Consider the following 20,800-nt stretch of genomic DNA (forward strand, 5'->3'; position numbering starts at 1 on the left):
TAAAAAAAACAATCTTTGGATGGGTTACTTTCATGTACAACACTTTTCTAGACTTTGCCTCTCAGAGACCATTGCTAAATTAGATGTTTACATCTTCAGTGCTTCCATTAATAACCATTATCCTGGAAAAACCATCATTGGGCAAGAACAAAAAAGCTACATTTAATAGCTACCACTTTTATTTCTCCAGAAAGCCACTATCAATACTTGCCTAGATAATGATCACTTGATCCTAGTTTTGAACCAGAGACTCATCACTCTATTTGTTAATTTCTCATAGGCCTATTACATGCAGATTTATCTTTATGAAATATAGATTCAAAAGATGGTCAATGAGATACAGCTCTAAGGGCCTCTTCCCAAGGATAGGGTAGTAACAAAGGACTCAGATTGTTACGATTTTTTTTCTTTATCCCAAATAATGAAAAAATGTTCTCAGAGACATGATAATTTAATCTAAACATGAGCCTTAAAAATATACTATAGACCTCCCTAGAAGTAGCCTTTTAATTTTATGTACTTGAACTCTGGTTTCATCACGAAGCCATCCAAGCTACGAGGGTCGGGTCGCAGTTGCTACATATCATAGATACAAATAAAATCTCCCTCACACCTCCTACTTGACAATATATTTCTAGGAGGAAAAATTAAGCCCCTCCTAATAGCAAAAAACAGACATTGCCAAAGAAGCGTGGTAGCAACTGACACTATAAGGAAAAGCAAATAGATTTAGCTATTTTCTGTAGATCAGTTGTACCACCTTTGAACACTGTGCTGCCTAGTAATAAATGACACTTCCCAGCAGCCTCTTAGGAGACTACTTACCTGAGCTATATATGAGTGAATGGATGAGGGCATGGGCAATTTGGTATAAGCCAAATTAATCAACTTTAACTGGGGAATATCTCAAGAGGGCATAGCATACTTCTGTATTTGTTCAAAAATCGTGCTGTTTGATGGGGCCGAGTACTGACTCATTGTTTATTTACATTGACGAGTTAATTGAAATCCCTAAATATTGGTTTAGGGCCATTATTATTTCCATCTACATGTAGCATAAGAAATATCTGCCAGCAAATGATCAGCTGCTAAGCTTCCTAATTATAATTGACAGCATCTATGCCAAAAATGTACTTTGACATTGTAAAATTGGCCGGGAACAACATTTATTAGACAAACAGGCTGACTTCATATCAGGGGCCTGGTTTTCTATATCCTGATGGAACTGTGTGCCTAGTCCCAAAAAGTTTATATTTGCAGTACTTGTAAACTTTAAGTAGACTTTTGACTCCAGTTCCTGGGAAATACTATGTCAGAAGTTAAAGGTCTTCTTGATCTTGTTCGCTTGCACAATGCTTGTTCACTTTCACAATTTTATATAAATGCCAGTCTGAAAATGAAATGCAATGCAGCATGATATTTATTTTATTCAATTTTGGTACCACCTGACTCCAACTTGACCCTAGGTGGCTTACAATAAAAGCAAGATAGAAAGTACCATAAATAAATGAGTAAAATCAAAAATCCAGTCAGTGTTGTTCTATCAACTGAATTATTTTATGTTTATATTTTAATCTGTCTCTTGAGCTGATATATAAGAAAACAAAATAACCAGTTAAAGGGAACGCAGGATAATCTATGTAGTCCATTTTTTTTACTCTTTAGACATAAATTTCTGTTCTAATCAATAGGCTACAACCTGTTTCTCTCATGTGTAATTTAAATATTAATTATCTAGTGGATGATTTAAATAAAAAGAAACATCTGCCAATTTCATAAATAATCACATAGCAAATATAGTATAGTATAAGAATTCTATTGGAGATCTCAGCAGGATTAAAAAGGACATTCAGTGCAACAGGATTTTTAGTGAGGAACATTGTTAGAAATTAACTTTTTAGAAAACTGAAACTATAAACTTAGCAACCCCCTCTCCAAAAAAAACCCTCAAGAAATGTTCTTAAAATATCAATAGGCAAGCCAGTCTAAATTCATAAGGTAGTAATTGTCTGAGGCAGCTTGATTGTCCTAAGCTTGGCATTTTGCACTGAAGCTTTTGAAAACAATGTGAAGACTGGATTATTATTTTTTATTATTAAGTACAATAAGCTTCCAGTCACAAGATTTGGCTCTTCAGTTCAACAATTGGACAATCTTCTTAGGTAAAGAACATAAAAATTAAACTGTTAGTACAGATTCTCCTCTCCATTATTATTAGTTTTTAGTTGCCAGGCTAGAGTTTAGATCAAAGATGATAAACATGGAGCATCAAACTGAATACAACAGCTTCTTTACTCTTATTTCATAAGGAATATTAACAAGTTTAAATATTTAAAAACCACCAGTTTACGTATTTAGATCAACTTCAGATCTCCATATTCTACAAACCTTTACACTCTCATTTTGATGTTTTATCCTTAGCCATCCTAGAAGGCAGCCTTTTAAACTAAAGCCCTGCTCTCTATAGAGCTGAAGTAATAGAAACTTTGCTCCTTATCCTCATACTATATATGGACTTTTTAATATCTAAAATAAATTGATACAGCTTCATATTCTGATTTCTAATTCATTCTAGGTTCACAATTGCATCAGCAAATTTAGCCACATTTCAAGTAGTGGTCTGAAAAATATGGCAGCAATTAAGAATCATCTTATCTCCTTCCACTACTGGAGAATTCAATTGTATAATAAGGAGTAAAGTGCTTTTCTTAGATAACAGTGTAGGAGTGGTCAGTTGTCTTTACACTACAGTGAACAGCCACAGATAATTAGTACAGACGCTGCCAAGAAGAATAAAGACTCTAATTGCCAACATATCAATCACTATATCAACTGCTATACTTATTACCAAATGAAAGATTGCATTTCATCAAGTTTGAGGATTCCTATGCATTAAAAAGGCACAATAATTCATATATTACACATTCAGACCAGTAGTGGAATTTAATTTTTTTTACTGTGGGTGTGGCTTGGTGGGCGTGGCAAGGGAAGGATACTGCAAAATCTCCATTCCCACCCCACTCCAGGGGAAAGATACTGCAAAATCCCCATTCCCACCCCACTCTGAGGCCAGCCAGAAATGGTATTTGACGGTTCTCTGAAATACTCAAAATTTCCCCTACCAGTTCTCCAGAACTTGCTGAATAGCACCCCTGATTCAGACTCTGTTTCATGATTCTAGGTTTAATAGATGAAAACCAATCAAAGTCTTATAACTATGAAACTACAAAATAAGTATACAAGAGAGCATTTAAAAATTGGATTTGGATTGATTCTGCTGAAGTCAGATTAAAAAAATAGCATACAAAGTTTTTTTCATGAGATAAAAACCTTATACTCGAGTATTTTTTTTCTTTTTGTTGCAACTAACATATTACCCTAACTCCCACCACTAATGTTCATCAGTCATATGCAAACATTGTAATTTACAAAAGAATTCACACATCCATTCTGTCGATCAAGGCTTCTTACTTCACCAAATTTGGAGCAGACAATCCACTTCTGTGTTGAAATTCCTCTGTTATATTGCTTATGATAGTCATGTATGCATGCATATTGCCTCATATTTTCTGTTTTAAAACCTCCCTTTCTGTGCTATTGTATAATACCCACTGATGGGATTTTAACGTAAACAACTACTTCTCTACTCTTTCAATGCCTCCTTACAAATTAAAAGACTATAAACTACATGAGTTATAATAATGACACCAAAAAATATGTGACGCCTTTCCTTCTAGAAGTATGCGAAGACAATTTGTTAATCATGCTGTCTTTCTAGAATAGCAGACTTGCTAAGCTTTTTACTCCAAGTGGAGAACGTATATAACAGAGAAGGTCGATCACCTTTAAGCATTCCAGAATGGATTCTTCCATCTGCACTCCTCTACATTGGATAGTACTCCATAAGCATAAATCCTTTTTGGAGGGAAGAGTCCATTAACTGCTGTTGAAAGCACAGTATTGCATCAACATGCTTCTGCTATCCATAACCACTTCCTAGGACAGGTACATCTTAAAAACATTCATCCATTTTTATTCCATGGACCTTAATCTTGCCAAGCTGTTGCCCAGAGAGAGAGCTATTCCAGTAAACAAGTTAACCATTATAAAAATTCACATCAGTTCTGAAAAAAACAGTTTTAATCTGTAAAGATCCCTTTGTTGTCCACATTCAGTTAAAACTACATACGTAACCAGTTTTCTACATGATTATTATGCCTTACTTTCTCAAGAAAGCTAATGAGTAACCAAGTTCATGTTTGTACATTTATAGGCTGGCAGGAAGCTTGGTAAATATTCACTAAGTCAGAAAATAGTTCCTAAGGTATGTTTTTCATCCATTAGAACTGAAAATAAGCCACTGGGAGCAATTTGTTTCTTTATTTTTAAAACAAAAACAATGGAAAAAAATGAACAGTCATAGTGTAACATTTACTGCTTCATAAGAAATCTCCTTGAATTAACTTTTTAAAAATGTGTTTCTTTTCAGAGAGGAAAACAAAGGTTGAATGGATACCATACCCTAGTGCCTCTGTAACGTAAGCCAGCCAGAGCTTACAAATACCACTGTTAATTACTCCCTTTTTTAGAAGGTAAGACTGAAAAATTAATAATGAAATTATAAAACATCACTCCCCATTTGTGCTGTAACTCCTCCAGACAGAAGGAAAATATGCAAACACTACTGCTACATAATGCAAAATCATAATGGATGGAATTCACATTACATCAAACACAAAAAGACCACCTTATAGCTTAGCATTCCTTCTGAACCAGGTCACATTATTTACATTCATTGGGTAGTAACATAGAATATTATCTTGAAATGTAAAACTGGTTCCCGCCTCCTCATTATAATGTAATCCAGCATTTCACCAGCACAGTATGCCTTTTACAGAATCAAAATAGTTAAAAGAGCACGGATTTTTCCTATAGGTTAGTTTGTAAAGTACAAAGAAAGATAAATGACCATAACTGCGACTCTATGGACATACCGCAAAGATGCAAATATTTGCTCATTTCTATCACTTTTTTGCTTTAATACACCTTTGGGAGGTTTCTGGTGGCTCCGCTCTCTCCGAAGGACGCCCTAAGGGCGCCCGCGCTGGGATTCTGTAAAAGCCGGCGAAATCAACGGCTGAAAGTACCTTCCCCGGTAAGGAGAAGGGAAAGAGCAGAAGAGGGAAGGGTAGAGCTCTCTCTAGAGGCCCCGTTTGGGGAACTCGAAAGGGAAAGTTCCCTGGAATTCCTTCTGCAAAGCTCCAGCCCCAGTGTGTTTCTGCTTTAAGCAGACAGAGAAGAAAGCGACCACTTCTGCTTCAATTGATTGTTATGGATATTTATAAGCAGACGGAATAAAACACAGGAGATCAGTCATTTAAATTGCAAGTATTAAATCTGACTTCTATTTTTTCTTTTAAAAAAATAATAATTTTTTTTTCCTCTCATCTACAATCAACACAATGAAATAAAATGGCGTTTACTTGTTGAGAAAGTGAAACTGAATGGAGATTTTATCTTATTGTACTGGACTGTGGATTGTTGGATTATTTTAGTTTGTTTAAGTATTTCATAAGGGGATTTTCAGCAAGAACTTTGCCATGAAGGTTTTTTCAGAAGAATGGATTCGTGATTTTATACAGGATTATACAGAAAGAATGTATTTAATTATTCAACAATACGAACTGGGGAAAAATGGAGGCGTTTTGGATGAGAGTTTGGAGGAAATTAACCAAAGTAATCAGAACTTGGAATATGGAATGGATGTAAAGAAGCCTTTTTTAAAAAGTTTGGATGAAAAGCCTGAAGTTGTGCTACAGGAGGCTGTCTCCCGAAATGGAAAAATTCACAGGGTTAATGCTTTCCAAGAGTTTTCTTTTCGGATTGAGGGAATATACGGCAGTAACTCGTGGATTCTTGGACATAAGGAACTATTAGGAAATATTGTGACTGACTTTTCAAAAGGAGTAATGAAGGAAAGACAGAGACTAATGCATCAAAAATGGCAAGAGACAAAAGTATCATTTTTGAAAGAATTTTTTTTGGAAATATTAACAGAAAAAGATTTTAGCCTTTCTGAAAGACAATACGTAAGGAAGATTTGGAAGAAATGGGTTGATTATATGTTTTATAACCATCATAAAAGACTAGATATTTGGATTTATACTGGATTTTGACGAAGAAGGACTAAAGTTGAACAGATATTGTAATTTCCCTGTATTGAAATTCTATAATCTGTTGTATTGAATTTTAAATAGAATATTCTCGAAAGATCTTATGTAAGAAAGACTTGGGGGGAAAATTATATGGTTATAGAAGTTATAAGGGAGATATTCTCTGAATTGGATTGGATTTTTATGCTTTAGCTGGTTTTAAATATTTTAGGATTAATTTGTTCTACTGATCTATATATTTTATTACTGTTTATTGTTAATTTTTTGAAGGATTTTGGTTATGTAAGGAGGAAGTCAGAGCTAGAGAGGGAGAATTGGTATAATAGTTTTGGGGAAAAATTTTTTTAGCATATGTTTGTTTTATTTTTAACTATACCTTGTGTTTGTTCCGGGAAGCCAGGGGGGGAGGGGGGAGGGGGTTTGTGAAGGGAGAGGGGTTGGGGGGAAAGGGGAAAAAAAATTTTTTTTGTAAAACTTTTTGAATAAAAAAAAAAAAATACACCTTTGGAATGTTCCCACAGCTGGAAAAGCTACTATTTTTATTGTTCCACTGGACTTAAAACAACATCACAAGTCATATTCTTATATATTTAATAATCTTATATACATGTAGTCCTTGATTTACGACCACAACTGGTACCAAAATTTTCTATTGCTAAACAGGACGGTTGTTAAATGACTTACAGTGATTCTTTCTTGCCATGATTTTTAAGCGAATCACTGCAGTTGTTAAGTGAACCATGTGGTCATTAAGTGAATCTGGCATCCCTATTGAGTTTGCTTGTCAGAAGCCAATTGAGAAGGTCACAAATGGCAATCAAATGACCCCAGGATTTATTTATATGCTCATAAATACATGCCAGTTGCAAAGCGCTCAAATTGTGAGCACATGACCATGGGAGCCCTGGTGGCGCAGTAGTTAAAGTGCAGTATTGCAGGCAAACTCTGCCCACAGCCGCTCTAGAGTTTCATCCTGATGGGCTTAAGGTTGACTCAGCTTTCCATCCTTCTGAGGTCGGTAAATCGAGTACCCAGATTGTTGGAGGCAATATATAAACCACCCAGAGAATGCTTTAAAACAGGGATCCCCAGCCTCCAACTCACTGCCCATTGTTGTGTCACAGCCCATTGGAAACTGGGCCACAGAAGTAGTTGGCAAGTACACAAAGCTGCATTTGCACAAGCATTGCGTGCATGTGCAAAACCATCCTCTCTCCTCCACCACTGCTGGTCCACAGAGATGTAAAGTTTGGGGACCACTGCTTTAAAGCACTATGGAGTAGGATATAAATCTAAGTGCTATTGCTATGGAGATGTTGCAACAGTCAAGTGAGAACTGGTGGTAAGTCACTTTTTTCACTTTTCACTTCCCAAATGGTCATTAAAAGAATGGTTGTAGTTTGAGGACCATCTGTATTGGACACTTGTATCCTAATTTATAAGAATATGGTCAGGGTGCTTAAAGATCAATATATAAAATTCAGTCTGGAGGATTCCTTGACCGCTTGGGAAAGGAGAAAAATCCCCCAGAACCAAGTGTTTTCCAGCAATTCATATCTTCATTATTACATTTTACCTTTAGCAGGTAGGAGCAGAAACAGACAATTGTTCACACAGTGAAAACATAACGTATCAACCTGCTTTAATAGAATTAAATTTAACAATAAAACTTAGCTAGAACTTACATAGGACTCAAATCCATTGCTGAAACACTGAATAAATAGTGATGTAACTTAAAGTAAGTTGAAGGCTTGCCTCATAGAATGATTCTCATAATACATTAAATTGCTTTTTAAAAATACCAAGTCACATGAATAACTTTGGAATAAAAACAAAAATGCAGTCTGCTAAATAATATTGACTTATGATGCAAAGTGAATAACTATTACCAAAAAGGACCCATGCAATTTTAGTGTTGCTAATTCGCCACTATAGACCTTTAGAGAGTAACAAGAATTGCTATGCAGAAGTGCTAGTTTGCTTAAAGAACTAGCATAGCAATTCATTAGCACAACACAAATGTGCAATTTACATATTTCCAGTATAGATGTGTCCACTAATTTCATAATGTCAGAATAAGTTATTAGTCCTTTCAGAAGAAAGCACTGGTAATCTGTGTGTGGTAAAACAGAGTTAGAAGAGCAGTGAATTGAAGTAGGGCTGCTGTTTTTCACAGGGAAAGTTCTTTAATCTTGACTGGTATAATGGGGCAGTAATTATAGAAGTAAATAAATTAATAGCCAACTGCAAAGGGGAAATTAGTGAAGCTTAAAGGCTATTATTTCCCACTTAGACTCCCTCCAAAGTGCTAATTGTCGGTGTAGAAAGTATGACAGTCAAGATGGAAAAGTGTGGAAACAGCAATTAATATGTGGAAATGAAGAAACAGCTTTTTGCTCTCTTCTGTATTTTCTCTCTGAACATTCTATAATAAGAACACAAAACACCTGATCTAACAGGCTGCCAGTCTTGGTTTTGCATTTTAATTTTTAACCTATCAAAATTCAGACTCTAACCATTGTATCTAGTAATCTGATATGGCAAGAACAGATGGAAGATTCTTCTCAGTATAAAAAGTATCTCACATTTGCTGTCTCCTGACCTGTCCCATTCTCTCCCCACCTGCTTATCTTTTTCAAGTCTCAGTATATAGACTGGAGTTTACTGAATAAAGAGAAGTGAAAAAAATATCTGCCTCTTTTAGTGTTCACTTGATAGAATGTCTCACTATGTTCAGTAGGGCATATTTCCAGATAAATATATACAGCATTGTAGATATACTACAATACAGCCCTGCATGCTGTATGTTCACCCATAAGTACATTTCAATAAATAAAGCTTACTTCGTAATAAGTGTATTATGAACTGCACTCCTAATCTTCTCTGTGTTGTTTGTTACATGGATGAATGAACCAAGGTTTGTTTATGGTGAGCCATCAAGTCATTTTTGACTCCTAGCAACCACACAGATTTTCTCCATGACAACCTATCCCTAACCTGTTCTTTCAAGTTTGCCAATTGTGCACTATCCTGCTTCTTTAAAGTTTAACTTTTTCTTCTATAGAGTGTCATGAGTGGCTTCCACAATTCTAATCTTTGTAAGTATAGAGACATCATAGCATCTGAATGTCTCTTCCAAAGCCTTCAGGGCTGCTGTACCAAGTCCTAGTCTGTGTGGTGTTTCTAGATTGTTTGATCCTTTTAGTTGATCCTAAAAGGCAGAAACTATTCACTTCTCTATTTTCATTGCCAGTTCTCTATTTTCATTGCCAGTTCAACTTCTAGGGGTGGTTGTTCTACCTGTTCTCATTAGTTTGGTCTTCCTTCTATTTAATTTTAGTCCTTGAAGGGTACCCGGAGGCTTCAACTGGTCCAGAATGCGGCCACACGGGTGATGGTGGGAGTGGCTCGAGGCTCCCATATAACACCTATCCTGCGCGAGCTGCACTGGCTTCCGGTTGTCTTCCGGGTACAATTTACGGTGTTAATGACCGTCTTTAAAGCGCTCCATGGCTCAGGACCGGGATACTTACGGGACCGCCTGCTGCCACCGGTGGCCTCCCATCGACCAGTGCGCTCCCATAGAGAGGGTCTCCTCAGGGTGCCATCGGCCATACAATGTCGGCTGGTGACCCCCAGGGGGAGGGCCTTCTCTGTGGGGGCCCCAGCCCTCTGGAACGAACTACCTCCAACGTTGCGCCAACTCTCTGACCTCCAAGCCTTCCGGCGTGAGCTAAAGACTCTTTTATTTCATCGAGCAGGACTGGCCTAATAGTTTTTAATAGTTTTAATTAGTTTTTTAATGGGTTTTAGCAAATTTTTCATTTTGGCCAATTTAAAATTAGTTTTTTAAAATTGCTCTTAACTTTTGTATTATTGCTTTTACTTGGCTGTAAACCGCCCTGAGTCCTTCGGGAGAAGGGTGGTATAAAAGTTGAAATAATAAATAAATAAATAAATAAATAAATAAATATTTTCACTGTGCTCTTTGACTTTTAGTATCAGGCTTTCAGATTCTTTGCATTTGCAGTTATCAAAATAGCTAGCATACCACAGGTTATTGGTGTTTCTTTCTCCTGTTTCTTCCAATGCAGCTTTCCTTAATATGTATTCCACATATAGGTTGAATAAATAAGAGTGTGTGCAGCCTTGTCACATTCCTTTGCCAACCTGAAGCCAGTTTGTTTAGTTGTTATAGAATTTATATGGCTGCCTACTCACTTTCATGACTCTAAATAGCTTACAAACAAGAAAAAAATATAAAAACAGTAAAAACAATTTGCTTCACCATGTTGTGTCCTATATGGTAAGAACTCTAATTCATAATAAACTTAATCATTATTTATACTGTAGAGCAGAGGTCTTCAAATTTGGCAGCTTAAGACTTGTTGACTTCAACTCCCAGAATTCTCCAGCCAGCTATGCTATGCTGGCTGAAGAATTCTGGGAGTTGAAATTCACAAGTCTTAAAGCTGCCAAGTTTGAAGACTTCTGCTGTAGAGGTTTAACAGTGGTCCAAAAAGAGAGAAGCCGCCAAGGGATTGCCTATATTATAGGAGGACTCATCAGTGCAGTACATGGGAAAGCAGGAGACATGAGCTCTTCTAATTCAGTTAACAGGACACCCTGCCTTGTTGATGAATAGACACAATCTGTCAAACTTGAGTTAGTTGATGTCAATGTTGTCTCTGTCCTATGACCAGACCTGAATTCAGAAGGTACAAATAAAAAGGTCCACATAAATAGAGCCCTGGTGGCAAAGTGGTTAAGTGTACTATTGCAGGCAAATTCTGCCCACAACCTGGAATTCGATCTTGACGGGACTCAAGGTTGACTCAGCCTTCCATCCCCCCAAGGTTGGAAAAACGAGGGCCCAAATTACTGGGGGAAATATGCAAATAATATTTCTATACTACAAGTCACCCAGGAAGTGCTGAAAAATGCTATGGGGTGGTACGTAAACCTAAATGCTATTGCTGTTGCTATAATCTGCTTTCTTTAGGGTATTCTGCATCTGAAACCCTACTTTATGCCTCAACACCCCTTTCCACAAAGAAAGTTTGAAACTGGACAATAGTTATCAAAAAGGGCTGTATCTAGAGCAGGGTTGTCAAACTGGCGGCCCATGGGCCAGATGCGCCATGTGCAGGCCACGCCCACCTCAGTTCCGCAAAGGGGTAAAAGATCACGATGCCACATGATGGCAATGTGATGCCACAAGTTTTGACACCTGTGATCTAGAACCTCTTGCGGAAGTAGCCTGCAAGAGTCTTCTTCAAGTTTGCCAGCATCCCACAAACCAAGTGAACACCTTCTAGGTTCAACTTATCACACGTACCTCAACCACAAAAAGATCAAGAGAGGTTTAGATCAAGCCCATAAATGGCAGAAGTCTTGAGACAGAGTAGCACCCTTATTTCCTCAAAACATAGAGCTGAAAGGAGTTGCAGATAACACAGCTAGGCTTTGCCCCAATCACCACATCAGAATCTGCCCAGGAAGAGCCAAGACCTGAAACTTGAATGGCCTGACCAATCCAATGCAAAATAGACACAATAGTGAGGTAGGAGAACTACCTGTTCATCCTTTCCTAATAGGGAATTTGCCATCCTCAGTAAGACTGCTGACAGTTCACTGATGCAATAAGGGAGAAGTATTGACACATTGCCTCCCTTGTTGCTAGTGTCAGCTCAGACATGAGCTTTTATTTGTATGCAACCCAAAGACATTTGCAGATTCCAAGGTCTTTAATAGAGTAATGAAATGATGAAAATATAATACATACTTGTGAGTGATATCACAACACATGTACAAAACGAACAAGTATCACAGTGTCATGATGCATTTTTTCCCTAATTCATCTTCTTTGTCGCTTTCTCCCTCACCACCTCGGACACATCTGATTTGGAAAAAAACATTTTTTTACTTCTTCCGCCAATGTTTTTTTTAATCAAGTTTTTTATTTCATATTACATGTACATATCGATGCGTGAACCTGGATGCCATACATTTCAGTACAGATAAAATAATATTATTGATCATAGTTATCACATTCAACCAGTTTATATATTTTTAATAGTAATACACATTTATATCAGATTATAATCTTTCATTATTTCATATTGTTTAAACATACATAATACTACTGCCGTTCAGTTTCTAAGCCTCCCTCTTATCATTGCACTTGTCTTATTTTATAAAAATGTGTATACGAATATTTCCCCTTTCTCTTATTTCTGTCTTTATTCTAACTTTTATTCAGGTCACCATTATATTAAAAGACATTTCCTTTGTATTATAATGCTATCCTTCATTATTTCATTGTTCAATATTTAAATATACAGTTCTAATACCAATCACAATATCATTTAAACATGCAAATCAATTCTATTCATATTCTTTACATTCTTCCAATCTATATGATTCTACTATTAATACACCTGTTTATATTAAAATATGTTTTTTCATCATTTTATTACTCATTATTTCACTTTATTATTCCACTATAAATCATAATACTATTTAAACAAACTTAATAATACCATTATTCAATCTCTAATTTTCCCATTTTTAATTCTTATTCATATTTTCCATATTTCACTCTTTGAATCTATATTAAAATACTATCCTTCATTGTTTCATTATTCAGTGTTTCAATATACTATTATAATGCCAATCTGTTTTTATCCAATCAACATAATTCTAGTATTAATACACATGTTTATATTAAAATATGTTCTTTTCGTTATTTAATTGCTCAACGCTTACCAATCACAATTTATTTAAGCTTAATTAGTAATACATCATTCAATCTCTAATGTTTCCATTTTATTATTACTTTTGTTTTATCATGTATATAGTATCAAGTAATCCCTCAATCTTTTATTGCACACATTCCTATCTCTGTTCTAATTTCTCCTCCTGCTACCATTATAAAAAAAAGAAAGAAAACCGGGGGGGGGGGAGATTTTTTTTCTTTCTTCTTTTTCCTATCCACCTTCTATCCATCACCTCTTGCCTGGATCAATATTTTAAGTCTTATTCTTTTTTTGACTTGCCTCCCATATTCTTCTCTTAAATCTTTGTCTGTATCAGTGTCTACATCCTGCCTAATCAATCTAAGTGTTTCTCCCATTCTTAACCTCTTCCACTGTCTAGCTTTGAAATTATCAGCCTGGACCCCTGTCTCCCTTCCCCAAGTATCTTCCTGCTCCTCCCATTCTCTTTACAGATCTCTTAGAATGTTTTCCCCCTGGTTTGATTCATCAAACATTATTAATTTTATTAATGACTCCTCATTATCCTCTTTTTGTTGATTTCTCAATTCTGTTTTTCCCTCTATTACTTCTGGTAGCTCCTTCCTTTCCTGAGCATTGGTCATTGTCCTTTGTATAATATCTTCCAATTTTTGATATATGCCATCCATTAATTCCATTATCATCTTATGTTCTTTGTGTATCATATATTTCATGCTTTGGAAAATCCAGTCCATCTCATTCAAAGTTCTGCTCATTTCCTCCTTATGTTGAATCTTATCTTGTTTTAATAAATTCCACTTTTGGCCAATAGCCTAAGAACCATTTGTTCAAACCTGAGGTTACTCTTCAAAGTATACACTAATCACAGTTCTTTATGTTCTATAAGTAGTCAGTAAGTTCCATTTACATAGTCCGGGAGTTATCCAAGCATCTTTAAGTCACCTTTATAGATTCAGTCATATAACTAAATATATTCAGGGGTCACTTTAATTAAGTTGAATTAATTAAGTAATTAAGGCCGTCGAAGTGATGTCCTGGTATCTGGAAGCCGTACGGGTCTGGATGGAGAGAAACATGCTTCGGCTCAACCCCTCCAAAACCGAGTGGCTGTGGATGCCGGCTTCTCGGTACAGCCAGCTTACTCCATTGCTGACTGTTGGGGGCGAGTCGTTGGCCCCCACGGAGAGGGTTCGCAATTTAGGCGTCCTCCTGGATGCACGGCTGTCTCTAGAAGACCATTTGACGGCCGTCGCCAGGGGGGCTTTTTATCAGGTTCGCCTGATTCGCCAGTTGCGTCCCTTTCTAGACCGGGTTTCCCTTTGCACAGTCACTCATGCCCTCGTTACATCCCACCTGGACTACTGCAATGCTCTCTACATGGGGCTCCCCTTGAAGAGCACCCAGAAGCTCCAACTGGTCCAGAATGCGGCCGCGCGGGTGATAGAGGGAGCACCTCATAGCTCCCATGTAACACCTCTCCTGCGCGGACTGCACTGGCTTCCAGTGGTCTTTCGGGTGCAATTCAAGGAGTTGGTTACCACCTTTAAAGCGCTCCTGGCTTAGGACCGGGCTATTTACGGGACCGCCTACTGCCACCAACAGCCTCCCATCGACCTGTGCGCTCTCACAGGGAGGGCCTCCTCGGGGTACCGTCAGTTAAACAATGTTGACTGGCGGCCCCCAGGGGTAGGCCCTTCTCTGTGGGGGCTCCTGCCCTCTGGAATGAGTTGCCTCCGGGGCTTCGCCAACGCCCCGACCTTCGGACCTTCCGCCATGAGCTGAAGACTCTTTTATTCCATCGAGCAGGGCTAGCCTAAAAATGTAGTTTTTATTGGGGTTTTAGTTTTATTATTATTGTTAGCTTTTTAGTATTTCGGCCACAAATTATATTAATTTTATTGTGTATATTAATTTGTATTTATTATGTCTTTTAAACTGGCTGTTAACCGCCCTGAGTCCTTCGGGAGAAGGGCGGTATACAAATTCAATTATAAATAAATAAATAAAAATAAAAGTGTCTTTCTTGTTCTCACATTTAAATCTCCAGTGGTCATAGGGTGCCTGTCAGGGGTGAAATCCAGCAAGTTCTGACAGGTTCTGGAGAACCAGTAGCGGAAATTTTGAGCAGTTCAGAGAACTGGTAGCGGAAATTTTGAGTCGTTTAGAGAACAGGCAAATACCATCTCTGGCTGGCCCCAGATGGGGGTGGGAATGGAGGTTTTGCAATATCCTTCCCCTGGAGTGGAGTGGGAATGGGGATTTTGCAGTATCCTTCCCCTGGATTGGGGAGGGAATGGGGATTTTGCAGTATCCTTCCCCTGCCGTGCCCACCAAGCCACGCCTACCAAGCCACACCACACCCATCAAGCCACACCCACAGAACCAGTAATAAATTTTTTTGCATTTCACCACTGATACATGTACATGCCCACCAACAGGGAGAACTCGGCACAGAGATTCGGAGAGCCGCTTTCCGTGTCCGATCTTGCTTGACGTCAACCAGAAGTCCCTTCCACCAATGTTTTAGGTGTCATTTCTGCTTCTTCAATTCCTGGAGCTCTTCAGTAAAGTGACTAATGTGCATAAAAAGGCTGCTTGCGAGCAATCTTGTCAAAGTCTGGCTCTCCTCCTTTTGCCAGAGGTTAAATATGGAAGTTACAGAACTGGTGACAGACCACACTGACATATTTGGAACGACCTTGTGATCAGTTAACATTGGTCATAAGTCATCCTTGTTTAGAGCCATTGTAATTTTGAATAATTGCTGAATAAGTTGTTGTAACCTGAGGACTGCCTCTAACAAGTTTGGGATAATAAGTCTGTTTGAAACTATAGTTAATATACAGCCTGATTCTGTATGTCTATTTAGAAGTAAATGTTATTATGCTCACTGTGGTCTCAAATAAGTATGCATAGCATGTTTTTAGAAACAAGGGAAGTATTTAGTAAATACCTCAAAGAAAAACATTGCTATTTATAAACATGATAAATATCTTGCTGTAGTTTTTACTGTGAGTACTGAGTACTTTTAAACAAAATATTATGAGATAATTCCCAACTTATGTATTTGATTATGTTCACTAGTAATTATGCCTGTATTCTAAACCTAAATTATATAAATATTATTCTACGGGTAAACAAAACTGTCAGCAGATTAATATTTTTCATAAAATAAAAAACACTATCTCCATTGTTAATAGTGATCTTATTAGAAAAAATTACATTACAAAACTAATAGCAGTACATCAGAAGAATGGTTGATAACTTGTATGCAGTCTTCTGTTGAATATTAGAGATTTTGATATACATTTTAGCTAATTTAAATATGTAGATTGTGTTTGTATATAACTGTGTGTATAGTCTATTCAGATGGTTTTTAAAATAAAAAATAGATTCATATAATTAATTAGAGTTATTTCATTTATCCCTTAATACAGTAGATTATTAAAATATTTGTAATTTCAAAAATTATCATAATCAGAAAATCCAAATAATTGTCCTTATTGTTATTATTATGCTTATTTTGGAAAAGTTGCACTTTTCGGAAATATTTTATCATCTACTAAAAATCTGGGGTCAGGTCAAACTGAGCACCGAAGCAAACAGTGTTAAAATGCAAACTTTCACTTAATATCCAGACTTTAAAAAAAAAAAAAAGTTGGACTTTTAATACATCAGTTGGACTTTAAAAATAAATTACCACAGGTAAAATACAACAGATTACAACTAATTGGAAGATGATTCAGTATTGTGGCACATATAAAAATTGCTTTTTTGATCCAATTATTTATACCTTAACAAGGGGCATTACTTAGCCAACCTTGAGTGATCTGGGAAAATGAATCAGAGACTGGCTTGGTTAGCACCTGGATATGAGACCAACAGGAGGCCCTTGGTTATAGCATAGACTGATTATTATTCAAAGCAGCACAGAGCGTTCTTACAAAATAAGGAAACCATTTTAAATAAAATTACTAATACTCCCAAAGGACATTAAAATGCAATTATGGTATTAAAATATGATTTAATTTTTCCACCCTGTTAATATTGAGATTTTGTTTCAAAAGTTTCATAGTAATATTTATCTTTTTATTGCATTACTAAAAACATAGTAACATAAAATTCTTCTACTGCTTACAAAAAAAGTTCATGCATTTTCATCAATTGAAACTGATGTTCATCAATTTCAAGATCTTACTGATGGTTATAAATATTCTTAAATTACTTGTCTAACTTAGTTTTATTATTTTGATAATGCTAACTATAAACAGAAATTATGAATCTGAACCTTTTGCTGCTATTCTGCCTGGCTCCAAGACTGTAACACCTAAAAGTACACTGAGATCCACTGACATGAGAGGCATATAAAATATTGGGATCAAAGCAAACAATCAAAACAAGTCCCTGATAGAAGTCTCATTTAGCTACCTCAAGATCCTAAAATCATGGCATTTAAGTACCAAAATGTAGAGCTGAGCTGAAAATTGGAAATTACTGTATGTAGAGAATGTGTCTAATGCAATGCATCTTGCAAGCTCTCCTCCCTGCTATTGCACAGGAAAAAATATTTTGCACTTTATTGCAGACTTATGCAATACAAATATTTTGTAAGTAATGGAGGAGGAGAATGAAAAGCAGAGCAGCCTGGGCAGAAACAAACACATTCTGAGAACATGTCCTGGCTACGTAGGCCTTTATCAGAAGATTAATATTCTAACAATAATAGAATTTAGTGCTTAAGTATCATGTGGTTTTCATCATGGCCAACAATGTTATAATGCCAGACATAACAAAAAATGTTTTTGCTTCCAAAGATACTTTAATCTAAACTAAGTCTACGTTGTTGCCATTTCTTTTGGGATGATTGATAGAATGAGGAACAGAAAAATGAATATTAAACAGAGATGGTTTTAAACTGATGTCTGTATAAAGGGGTATGTGTGTGTGTGTGTGTGTGTGTGTGTAAGGAGAATGGAAAAATAAAGTTTGACTGATTTCATAACCATCTTATGACTGTGTATTTAAAATGCTAGAATGACAGTAATTTTCTCTCATAGCAAAATTTTCCATAACATGCTGAAATAACATGAGCTACCACAGAAAGAATGTGACCCTTCTGAAACAACTATTTTCACTATACAACTGTGCCACAGTTTTAAAAAAAGGATGGAAACAAGAACCACCTAGACCAAATTAGGCAACACAACTGAGAAATAAATGTATTAAGTATGCTTTTTAAATGAATTTTCTCCAAACAGTTCCCAAGAGAAAGGGTACGGCTAGATCTTAGTTTGGCAATTAAATGAAGGATTGCATTCCTCTAATATTTTATCGATCAAATTTGTCCAAGAAATCCAAGCATACTTGTCCAGGAATGAGAAAATTTGAATGATCATTTTACATGTTTAGAGAACATATGTGAGAGTTATGATGTTGTTATATAACCCTGTCACTGATACATGCTATGGCTACTCACCTACTCCCTCAGGGGCCGTATAGAGGCAAAAGAAGCTTCTCTGTCCAGATTGTGTCCTCGTGCACGAGTTTTGTCAGCACATGATCCTCCACAAAAATATGAGCTATGTTTAGGAGCAGTTCAATTGATCCATGAATTTTAAATACATTATGCTATCTATTACGTACATGAAAAGGCCTTGTTTTTACAAGACAATTGCAACATGGGGAGGTGGGGGTTGATTAAGTATGGTGAGACAATATCCAAATCTCTCCAATTAATACAGGGTTTTACATTTAATCACAGATCCAGTGCAGTGGTGAAATCCAATTTTTTTACTACCGGTTCTGTGGCCGTGGCTTGGTGGGCGTGGTGTGACTTGGTGAGCATGGCAGGGGAAGGATACTGCAAAATCCCCATTCCCTCCCCACTCCTGGGGGAAGGATATTGCAAAATCTCCATTCCCACCCCACTCTGGGGCCAGCCAGAGGTGATATTTCTTGGTTCTCCGAACTAGTCAAAATTTCTGCTACCAGTTCTCTGAACTGCTCAAAATTTCTGCTACCGGTTCTCCAGAACCTGCCAGAACCTGCTGGATTTCACCCCTGATCCAGTGTCTTATTTTAATTAAATTGATTCTCCCCAGTAAATTAACTCTTCTTATGTCATCCAACCACTCTGACCTTTTCTGGTTTCATTTCTTCCCCACGACTACATGAGAGGATGTGAAGAAGCAGGAACAGATGGGAATGGGTTCAGCATCCTCAGTCTTGTAAGTCCATAGTAGTGCTGACCCCAACACCACCATTATGAATGTTCACCCTTTCAGACATGATAATATTAGGCAGGAAAATGACAGCTTTTCAACCATCTTTTCAGTGACTGGAAGGAATAAAAATGCATCTGTCAGTTAACCAATTAGGGATCAAATGCTCAGGAACAATGACTAGAATCGCTATGTCATACAAACAGGCTCAGAAAACAATTTAAAATATACATCAAAAGGCACAGTGGAAAAAAAACCCTCTGCAGTCATTACCAAATTTAATTTGCTTTCCTTTACCTAAGAGATAGGTAACAAACAACTCTATTTTTTACCGTCAAGGTTATACTGAGATCAAGGGCTTTTTTGCGTTAAAGCAAGAAATCTCTTGCTAAGATGATGAATAATCCCCCTGCATAGTTCACATTTTATTGCTTGCCATTTTAAGAGGCATAAAACATTAAGAATCAGTACACGGCTACTTACTTTGTTTTCATTTCTTTTTCCCATCCACTTTCCTTTCAGGTTACATTATTTGGATTGCAGGCCTAAAAGTAGAGATTGTCTTGTTTTTAATTTTCCATAAACATGTCAAGAAACCTTCCAGGCTGTAGAACAGAGTATAAATGCTTATAAATGATACTCCCTTCAATAGTAGAAATTGCTGCCTTTAATATCTTGAATCTAAGTATGTATGTCAAAGTGACACACATCTACACCCAGTTTGTAAAGTCAGTTGCTGATCCATAAATAGTGTCCACATCTAGAAGCTTGGCTCAAATATAGACAAGCTTTGCTGCTTTAAGAGATGAACATTTATTTCAAATGCTTCCTATAACAAGCAGAAATATGAAAGAGTCCTATAAATAGTTAAGAAAATACAAAAGATTTTTCCAATGAATGGGAAACAGTTATAACAAAATCGAGATGAGCACTGTTATAGCAGTCTCCCTTAATATATTACAGGAAAGTCAGTATATTAAATAAACTGAATTCCCATAGATAAAGTATGTTTTGAGTTTCTTTGAGATACAATTGAGAATTGTGACCATTTCCCACTTAAACTGGAAATAAGGCAGAGGGAGCATCAGAACTCAAGGGTAGTGTACAGGCAGAAGGCCCCAGATTCAATTCCTAGCAACCCCAGACAGAAATAATAATTTTTAAAAAACTTGCTTGAATCCTAGAAGACAATTAGTAACTTGTACTGTATTTGGAGTGTTTCTCAATCTTGGCAATTTGAGGAGGTGTGTACTTCAACCCCCAGAATTCACCAGGTAGCAAAGCTTTTTTCTGGCTTATGATAATCTATACTTAATAGTTTGCAAGAGTAGCTTTGCATAGTATATCCTTTTCAATTCCTGTGTACAGTCATACTGGAACAGATGAACCAAGTCCAACTTATCTATATGACACTAAATCATTATATTCAGCTCAATCCTTGAATATAAGAAGCTGTATAGAGGAATGCCATAGATTATAGTGCTTTTTTCCAAAATGGCTCCCTATCCTCCTGAGCATGCAGTAACAGAATATGTCAGTAAATCTCCTTCCATTTAAGGAATAGGCTAAAAAGCAAGTTAGAAACTTGTTGATCATCACAAATACATGTGACTTAAGCAAGAAACAATTCAAGGAAGAAGGAGAAAGA

The 20,800-nt window shown here is 36.7% G+C and overlaps 1 protein-coding gene across 1 annotated transcript in view; it reads left to right on the forward strand.

Annotated features, from left to right (window-relative positions):
* Nucleotides 1–20,800, forward strand: part of LOC131187454 (uncharacterized) — a 32,362-nt gene that overhangs the window by 2,550 nt on the left and 9,012 nt on the right. The gene's annotated exons all lie outside the window — the stretch shown is intronic.

This window comes from Ahaetulla prasina, chromosome 1 (genome assembly GCF_028640845.1).
Source record: "Ahaetulla prasina isolate Xishuangbanna chromosome 1, ASM2864084v1, whole genome shotgun sequence".
Lineage (NCBI taxonomy): Eukaryota > Metazoa > Chordata > Lepidosauria > Squamata > Colubridae > Ahaetulla > Ahaetulla prasina.